Source organism: Urocitellus parryii (assembly GCF_045843805.1).
Source record: "Urocitellus parryii isolate mUroPar1 chromosome 13 unlocalized genomic scaffold, mUroPar1.hap1 SUPER_13_unloc_10, whole genome shotgun sequence".
Classification (NCBI taxonomy): domain Eukaryota; kingdom Metazoa; phylum Chordata; class Mammalia; order Rodentia; family Sciuridae; genus Urocitellus; species Urocitellus parryii.
In genome coordinates, this window is record NW_027551762.1 from 3,337,958 (window position 1) to 3,348,482 (window position 10,525).

The following is a 10,525-nucleotide window of genomic DNA, read 5'->3' on the forward strand; positions in this document are numbered from 1 at the left end:
CTTCCTACGATTACATATTCCACCTCAACCCTGTTGAAAATGTCTAATCCTATCACCCACCTTATACTTTGCCTGATTTCCTAATGTCTCTATTGATATCTGCTTTCCTACATATTTTTCCCCAGTTCATCATTGTGACTGACTCTTCACATGTGCTGACATTTACATTCACTCTCTAACCGACACCCAATTGCTAAAGAACTTTTGGTCCAAATTTTACACTCACTCTTCTTCCTAAACCTTACGACTAGCTTCCTAATCTTACCTACTACCCCTTTTTGACTGGATGTTCTCTTCTACATTCAATCATCCAAGGTACATGGTCCTATGCCATTGTATATCAATTTATCTGAGACATCTGTGCAGAATGTAATTCAAAGCTAAGTATCCCAATCAAGGGCCCAATGCCCTTCTGGCCTTCAAATCTTACTTAGATTTCTGTTTTCAAACATATATTTCACCTATATATGATTATAAGTATCGCAGGTTCCCAATACCATTCTACAACTAGCAGAATGATTCCTAACCCAAATCGAACATGTTCTTAACCCTAACCAGACACTGTTCCCTCAATCGAACTTTACAGAAGAGCAGGGACAGAGTTGGTCTTACAATACAGGAATGGAGGGGATCTTCCACCTGCTGAGAACCTCAAAGGTCCATGCAGAAATGAACCCTGGAGAAGATGTAGGCAGCTATGAAGGACCTGAGAGAGCAAAAGTCATCTTCCATGGCCAACAACCTGGTCAGGATGAAGGGATGTGTCTGAAGGAGCCTCTCTCTTCTTAATGTAGACAAGATGGACCAAACCAGGCCTGTGTGGAGAGCTGTTCCTTGGTGCCTATGGTTGATATTCCATTCTAACTTGTGAAAGTGTCACAGGAAGCAGGGGCAGCCTCCATCTCCTGGGACCCTTGCAAGCAACTGTTAGGACACAGTGGTTGCCAGGCAGTGACCTCATTCAGTTCCTGAAGGAAGTGACCTCACCTCACTTCCTTGGTGATGGAACTCTCTGAACTTGGGATCCAGGAAGCCAGGCACCCAGAGGCAGTCCCAGTCCCAGTCCCAGTGGGCTCACTTGTTTGGATTTACCAAGGACAGAGTCAGTCTTCCTTGGTCCCTACTGATGTGAGGATGGCCAAATGCCAGGAAAGCACTGAAGAGGGCCTTGCCTGAGAAAGCAGGTAGTGGCTCACCGCTGGCTCCTGACAACTTCACAGAGTTGGCCAAGGAGGCCAGATCTGAGACAGGACAGGCCATTTCGGGGCAACATAGTATGGCCCAGCAGTCAGACGACACTCCGGGTAGTCACAGACCTACTTGGGGGAAGGAGGTGCCTTTGTGGGTGTGGGGGTGAGTTTGTGGATTTGTCTCATGTTCTGAGAATAGGTAGGAAAGGCGGTTTGTTTGTTTGGAGTGGACTGTTTCCAGTAAGTCTTTTGACAAGGCGAGTGTTTCTAAGTTTGTGTATCTCACGGTGTCCCTGGTTGTAGACATGAGAAAAGAGAATGCATCAATGGATGTGTCCTGTCTAGTAGAAAGCTTCCCAGTATTCATCCTGCCCAATTTATGAATGGACTGCGGCTTGCCTTATGGATGGGCAACACCTACTATCTTCCTAAGTTCCTGTTTTCTTCCTGCATTCTGGCCACTCTCCAGAATAGGCTCATGGTTTTGTGTCCAAGATATGTACCACCTCCAAGCTCTGTGACATGGCCATGTACTGGATAGCTGAAAGGAATGGTGAGCATCTCAGAAAACTCAGATATCAGTGGGACCAGTAAAGTCTCAGCTGAGAAAGCCTGCTTTGGGCCTTTTGCTTACCTACTGTTCTGTTGCCCTGAATGTCAGGAAGGCCTTTGCCTCAGGGCACCCCTTTGTGAAGCCTGAAGAAAACAGTTTTCAAATGGAAATGAATGGGCATCACCTGTGGCTCTTTGCTTCATTGCTTTGCAAAGGGATGTGTCTGAATCAGGCTCTTGGCCCTGTGTGAGGCTGTGGCTTAGATTGTCAGCACCTGATGGATTGAAGAAAGATCCCATGTGTGCATCCAAATCAAAATGGCAAAAAAAGCAGTCATTTTGGATGAAGTCTCTCGCCTTCCTCTGTAAGGTTCCTGACCTCCATCAAGAGAGCATAGGGATCCTTTGGGTCAAATGAGTTCTTCAAAGCCCTGCAGAGGCTAGCCCATAGGTGCTTGGGTTTTCTCCTGACTCCAATTCCCACAAAGAATCTATACCCCCGCAGTCAGTAGGCCTCAAATTGGAGAAGCAGAGCAGTATTAAAGGCAGGCCTATTTGATCACTCCTGGTGCACAGGAAGGCTGTCCAGGCCACCCTGATATTAGGCAAATGAGGGGCAAGGGAGCTTATTGTGGACACTGTCTTGGGCTGCGCCCCTGATGGAAACCTCCAGCCAGAGGTTATGATGAGTGTGTATATGGAAGAAGATGAGGGCCATGTGGCAGTGTTTTGGTTGGAATTGTGGTCATTTGTGTGGCGGTTGGAAGAGATGACTGGGTCCACCTTGGCGTGAACTCTGGTGTGATTCCCCTTGGAGACTGAGTTCTGGAACTGACCTCAGAGAAGTATTGCCATGAACTCTGTTGAGATTTTAGTAGGCCACGCATGAGAGTCGCCCTTGGAAACTGAGATCTATTCCCAGGTTGGCTTTCCACAGAGCACTGGGAATCTCAGCCAGGATATCACATGATTTTATTCTTACAGACCTGGCAGCCATCGTTGAGAGTCAAAACACACCTGGATCTCACATGGTAGACCTCAATGGGCCTGGCTTCATGCGACCTTTTGGCCACTCTTTGGGAAGCCTTGTTTGTGAGAGTTCTCCAGAGCTTTCATTGAAATGAGCTTCCTCACCATTTAATGGTTCCTGAATGAATGGAAACCCACAGTGCCTCCAACTTCATCCTTGAAAAATGGCTAGATAAATACCATGAAATTTTTAAGTTCCCATGACCAGGTGGCACTGGAGAACCTTTGGACGTCGTGTTGCTGATCAGGAGTGTACCAGACAGTGCCTTGATTGACTGGGTTTCATGAAAATGGTGTAGAACAGAGATGCCAGTAAGTTGGGGCCTGCTGAGTAGTGGGCCTAGAGAAGTGGTGTGCAGGAGTGTGATAAAACATCTGTGGTAGGGCCATGTGGATCTGACATTGGCTTCCAAATGGCTTGTGACTGACATGGTGCAGCCGGCAGACACTTATATGTAAAGGCATCTTGTTATATGGAGAGGTTTCAGGGCAATGTTCAGAATCAGGTTGCTAGGGTCGAGGGGGCAAGCTCTGTGGGATAGAAGACTGGTTGGTGCATTCTCCTAGGACCCTGACCCACCACACGTGACAGAACTCCCTCCAGCACTGTGTCCCAGTTGAAGTCCTTGTGTTTCATGAAGCAAATACCAAACTCCCAGTGCAGCAGCAAGAAACACCACGAAAAGTAGAGGAGGACCAAATGGCTTCACAGTCCACACGGGGAGACACTTAGCCTCCAGTGGCCACTGTGGACCTACAAAGAGAGAATTCAGCACTTCTGCCTCATGTTCATTGGAAAATCAGAAACCATGTCCTCCAGGTCACATAGATGCAGACCCAGCTTTGATGGTCTCACTACAAAGGAAGCTAAAGCTCCTGACAACAACATATATTTCAAGTGCCCAACCTCAGAGGCAGTTTCTCACGAAGTCTTTAGGCCAGCAGAGCTCCATGTTTGTGGAGTGTGTACCCTGTCCCTTACTTATGGAAACTCCTCTACCACCTCCAAGGTTGTGAACTCCTGAGCATTTTCCATTCCACATACGTATCCACAGATTTTCTAACTATTTTCTAACTATTTTCTAAATACTAATTAATACGTCTTCAACATATTGCTCCCAGCAATGGTGGAAGAAATACTCATGTCACCTGATCTACATATACATTTTATCAATGTCATATTCTGGACACAAAATGCAAAGGTCACACTTATGATTGTAGCAAAGCCTAATTGGAAAGTGAGCATGGATTACTAAGAACTTCCTTCTCCAGGTTGCCTAATGCTCTCCAATGTCAATCCTATTGGTGACTACACACTTGTTTCTTCCTAAGATTACATATTCCACCTCAACCCTGTTGAAAATGTCTAATCCTATCACCCACCTTATACTTTGCCTGATTTCCTAATGTCTCTATTGATATCTGCTTTCCTACATATTTTTCCCCAGTTCATCATTGTGACTGACTCTTCACATGTGCTGACATTTACATTCACTCTCTAACCGACACCCAATTGCTAAAGAACTTTTGGTCCAAATTTTACACTCACTCTTCTTCCTAAACCTACCGACTAGCTTCCTAATCTTACCTACTACCCCTTTTTGACTGGATGTTCTCTTCTACATTCAATCATCCAAGGTACATGGTCCTATGCCATTGTATATCAATTTATCTGAGACATCTGTGCAGAATGTAATTCAAAGCTAAGTATCCCAATCAAGGGCCCAATGCCCTTCTGGCCTTCAAATCTTACTTAGATTTCTGTTTTCAAACATATATTTCACCTATATATGATTATAAGTATCGCAGGTTCCCAATACCATTCTACAACTAGCAGAATGATTCCTAACCCAAATCGAACATGTTCTTAACCCTAACCAGACACTGTTCCCTCAATCGAACTTTACAGAAGAGCAGGGACAGAGTTGGTCTTACAATACAGGAATGGAGGGGATCTTCCACCTGCTGAGAACCTCAAAGGTCCATGCAGAAATGAACCCTGGAGAAGATGTAGGCAGCTATGAAGGACCTGAGAGAGCAAAAGTCATCTTCCATGGCCAACAACCTGGTCAGGATGAAGGGATGTGTCTGAAGGAGCCTCTCTCTTCTTAATGTAGACAAGATGGACCAAACCAGGCCTGTGTGGAGAGCTGTTCCTTGGTGCCTATGTTTGATATTCCATTCTAACTTGTGAAAGTGTCACAGGAAGCAGGGGCAGCCTCCATCTCCTGGGACCCTTGCAAGCAACTGTTAGGACACAGTGGTTGCCAGGCAGTGACCTCATTCAGTTCCTGAAGGAAGTGACCTCACCTCACTTCCTTGGTGATGGAACTCTCTGAACTTGGGATCCAGGAAGCCAGGCACCCAGAGGCAGTCCCAGTCCCAGTCCCAGTGGGCTCACTTGTTTGGATTTACCAAGGACAGAGTCAGTCTTCCTTGGTCCCTACTGATGTGAGGATGGCCAAATGCCAGGAAAGCACTGAAGAGGGCCTTGCCTGAGAAAGCAGGTAGTGGCTCACCGCTGGCTCCTGACAACTTCACAGAGTTGGCCAAGGAGGCCAGATCTGAGACAGGACAGGCCATTTCGGGGCAACATAGTATGGCCCAGCAGTCAGACGACACTCCGGGTAGTCACAGACCTACTTGGGGGAAGGAGGTGCCTTTGTGGGTGTGGGGGTGAGTTTGTGGATTTGTCTCATGTTCTGAGAATAGGTAGGAAAGGCGGTTTGTTTGTTTGGAGTGGACTGTTTCCAGTAAGTCTTTTGACAAGGCGAGTGTTTCTAAGTTTGTGTATCTCACTGTGTCCCTGGTTGTAGACATGAGAAAAGAGAATGCATCAATGGATGTGTCCTGTCTAGTAGAAAGCTTCCCAGTATTCATCCTGCCCAATTTATGAATGGACTGCGGCTTGCCTTATGGATGGGCAACACCTACTATCTTCCTAAGTTCCTGTTTTCTTCCTGCATTCTGGCCACTCTCCAGAATAGGCTCATGGTTTTGTGTCCAAGATATGTACCACCTCCAAGCTCTGTGACATGGCCATGTACTGGATAGCTGAAAGGAATGGTGAGCATCTCAGAAAACTCAGATATCAGTGGGACCAGTAAAGTCTCAGCTGAGAAAGCCTGCTTTGGGCCTTTTGCTTACCTACTGTTCTGTTGCCCTGAATGTCAGGAAGGCCTTTGCCTCAGGGCACCCCTTTGTGAAGCCTGAAGAAAACAGTTTTCAAATGGAAATGAATGGGCATCACCTGTGGCTCTTTGCTTCATTGCTTTGCAAAGGGATGTGTCTGAATCAGCCTCTTGGCCCTGTGTGAGGCTGTGGCTTAGATTGTCAGCACCTGATGGATTGAAGAAAGATCCCATGTGTGCATCCAAATCAAAATGGCAAAAAAAGCAGTCATTTTGGATGAAGTCTCTCGCCTTCCTCTGTAAGGTTCCTGACCTCCATCAAGAGAGCATAGGGATCCTTTGGGTCAAATGAGTTCTTCAAAGCCCTGCAGAGGCTAGCCCATAGGTGCTTGGGTTTTCTCCTGACTCCAATTCCCACAAAGAATCTATACCCCCGCAGTCAGTAGGCCTCAAATTGGAGAAGCAGAGCAGTATTAAAGGCAGGCCTATTTGATCACTCCTGGTGCACAGGAAGGCTGTCCAGGCCACCCTGATATTAGGCAAATGAGGGGCAAGGGAGCTTATTGTGGACACTGTCTTGGGCTGCGCCCCTGATGGAAACCTCCAGCCAGAGGTTATGATGAGTGTGTATATGGAAGAAGATGAGGGCCATGTGGCAGTGTTTTGGTTGGAATTGTGGTCATTTGTGTGGCGGTTGGAAGAGATGACTGGGTCCACCTTGGCGTGAACTCTGGTGTGATTCCCCTTGGAGCCTGAGTTCTGGAACTGACCTCAGAGAAGTATTGCCATGAACTCTGTTGAGATTTTAGTAGGCCACGCATGAGAGTCGCCCTTGGAAACTGAGATCTAGTCCCAGGTTGGCTTTCCACAGAGCACTGGGAATCTCAGCCAGGATATCACATGATTTTATTCTTACAGACCTGGCAGCCATCGTTGAGAGTCAAAACACACCTGGATCTCACATGGTAGACCTCAATGGGCCTGGCTTCATGCGACCTTTTGGCCACTCTTTGGGAAGCCTTGTTTGTGAGAGTTCTCCAGAGCTTTCATTGAAATGAGCTTCCTCACCATTTAATGGTTCCTGAATGAATGGAAACCCACAGTGCCTCCAACTTCATCCTTGAAAAATGGCTAGATAAATACCATGAAATTTTTAAGTTCCCATGACCAGGTGGCACTGGAGAACCTTTGGACGTCGTGTTGCTGATCAGGAGTGTACCAGACAGTGCCTTGATTGACTGGGTTTCATGAAAATGGTGTAGAACAGAGATGCCAGTAAGTTGGGGCCTGCTGAGTAGTGGGCCTAGAGAAGTGGTGTGCAGGAGTGTGATAAAACATCTGTGGTAGGGCCATGTGGATCTGACATTGGCTTCCAAATGGCTTGTGACTGACATGGTGCAGCCGGCAGACACTTATATGTAAAGGCATCTTGTTATATGGAGAGGTTTCAGGGCAATGTTCAGAATCAGGTTGCTAGGGTCGAGGGGGCAAGCTCTGTGGGATAGAAGACTGGTTGGTGCATTCTCCTAGGACCCTGACCCACCACACGTGACAGAACTCCCTCCAGCACTGTGTCCCAGTTGAAGTCCTTGTGTTTCATGAAGCAAATACCAAACTCCCAGTGCAGCAGCAAGAAACACCACGAAAAGTAGAGGAAGACCAAATGGCTTCACAGTCCACACGGGGAGACACTTAGCCTCCAGTGGCCACTGTGGACCTACAAAGAGAGAATTCAGCACTTCTGCCTCATGTTCATTGGAAAATCAGAAACCATGTCCTCCAGGTCACATAGATGCAGACCCAGCTTTGATGGTCTCACTACAAAGGAAGCTAAAGCTCCTGACAACAACATATATTTCAAGTGCCCAACCTCAGAGGCAGTTTCTCACGAAGTCTTTAGGCCAGCAGAGCTCCATGTTTGTGGAGTGTGTACCCTGTCCCTTACTTATGGAAACTCCTCTACCACCTCCAAGGTTGTGAACTCCTGAGCATTTTCCATTCCACATACGTATCCACAGATTTTCTAACTATTTTCTAACTATTTTCTAAATACTAATTAATACGTCTTCAACATATTGCTCCCAGCAATGGTGGAAGAAATACTCATGTCACCTGATCTACATATACATTTTATCAATGTCATATTCTGGACACAAAATGCAAAGGTCACACTTATGATTGTAGCAAAGCCTAATTGGAAAGTGAGCATGGATTACTAAGAACTTCCTTCTCCAGGTTGCCTAATGCTCTCCAATGTCAATCCTATTGGTGACTACACACTTGTTTCTTCCTAAGATTACATATTCCACCTCAACCCTGTTGAAAATGTCTAATCCTATCACCCACCTTATACTTTGCCTGATTTCCTAATGTCTCTATTGATATCTGCTTTCCTACATATTTTTCCCCAGTTCATCATTGTGACTGACTCTTCACATGTGCTGACATTTACATTCACTCTCTAACCGACACCCAATTGCTAAAGAACTTTTGGTCCAAATTTTACACTCACTCTTCTTCCTAAACCTTACGACTAGCTTCCTAATCTTACCTACTACCCCTTTTTGACTGGATGTTCTCTTCTACATTCAATCATCCAAGGTACATGGTCCTATGCCATTGTATATCAATTTATCTGAGACATCTGTGCAGAATGTAATTCAAAGCTAAGTATCCCAATCAAGGGCCCAATGCCCTTCTGGCCTTCAAATCTTACTTAGATTTCTGTTTTCAAACATATATTTCACCTATATATGATTATAAGTATCGCAGGTTCCCAATACCATTCTACAACTAGCAGAATGATTCCTAACCCAAATCGAACATGTTCTTAACCCTAACCAGACACTGTTCTCTCAATCGAACTTTACAGAAGAGCAGGGACAGAGTTGGTCTTACAATACAGGAATGGAGGGGATCTTCCACCTGCTGAGAACCTCAAAGGTCCATGCAGAAATGAACCCTGGAGAAGATGTAGGCAGCTATGAAGGACCTGAGAGAGCAAAAGTCATCTTCCATGGCCAACAACCTGGTCAGGATGAAGGGATGTGTCTGAAGGAGCCTCTCTCTTCTTAATGTAGACAAGATGGACCAAACCAGGCCTGTGTGGAGAGCTGTTCCTTGGTGCCTATGTTTGATATTCCATTCTAACTTGTGAAAGTGTCACAGGAAGCAGGGGCAGCCTCCATCTCCTGGGACCCTTGCAAGCAACTGTTAGGACACAGTGGTTGCCAGGCAGTGACCTCATTCAGTTCCTGAAGGAAGTGACCTCACCTCACTTCCTTGGTGATGGAACTCTCTGAACTTGGGATCCAGGAAGCCAGGCACCCAGAGGCAGTCCCAGTCCCAGTCCCAGTGGGCTCACTTGTTTGGATTTACCAAGGACAGAGTCAGTCTTCCTTGGTCCCTACTGATGTGAGGATGGCCAAATGCCAGGAAAGCACTGAAGAGGGCCTTGCCTGAGAAAGCAGGTAGTGGCTCACCGCTGGCTCCTGACAACTTCACAGAGTTGGCCAAGGAGGCCAGATCTGAGACAGGACAGGCCATTTCGGGGCAACATAGTATGGCCCAGCAGTCAGACGACACTCCGGGTAGTCACAGACCTACTTGGGGGAAGGAGGTGCCTTTGTGGGTGTGGGGGTGAGTTTGTGGATTTGTCTCATGTTCTGAGAATAGGTAGGAAAGGCGGTTTGTTTGTTTGGAGTGGACTGTTTCCAGTAAGTCTTTTGACAAGGCGAGTGTTTCTAAGTTTGTGTATCTCACGGTGTCCCTGGTTGTAGACATGAGAAAAGAGAATGCATCAATGGATGTGTCCTGTCTAGTAGAAAGCTTCCCAGTATTCATCCTGCCCAATTTATGAATGGACTGCGGCTTGCCTTATGGATGGGCAACACCTACTATCTTCCTAAGTTCCTGTTTTCTTCCTGCATTCTGGCCACTCTCCAGAATAGGCTCATGGTTTTGTGTCCAAGATATGTACCACCTCCAAGCTCTGTGACATGGCCATGTACTGGATAGCTGAAAGGAATGGTGAGCATCTCAGAAAACTCAGATATCAGTGGGACCAGTAAAGTCTCAGCTGAGAAAGCCTGCTTTGGGCCTTTTGCTTACCTACTGTTCTGTTGCCCTGAATGTCAGGAAGGCCTTTGCCTCAGGGCACCCCTTTGTGAAGCCTGAAGAAAACAGTTTTCAAATGGAAATGAATGGGCATCACCTGTGGCTCTTTGCTTCATTGCTTTGCAAAGGGATGTGTCTGAATCAGCCTCTTGGCCCTGTGTGAGGCTGTGGCTTAGATTGTCAGCACCTGATGGATTGAAGAAAGATCCCATGTGTGCATCCAAATCAAAATGGCAAAAAAAGCAGTCATTTTGGATGAAGTCTCTCGCCTTCCTCTGTAAGGTTCCTGACCTCCATCAAGAGAGCATAGGGATCCTTTGGGTCAAATGAGTTCTTCAAAGCCCTGCAGAGGCTAGCCCATAGGTGCTTGGGTTTTCTCCTGACTCCAATTCCCACAAAGAATCTATACCCCCGCAGTCAGTAGGCCTCAAATTGGAGAAGCAGAGCAGTATTAAAGGCAGGCCTATTTGATCACTCCTGGTGCACAGGAAGGCTGTCCAGGCCACC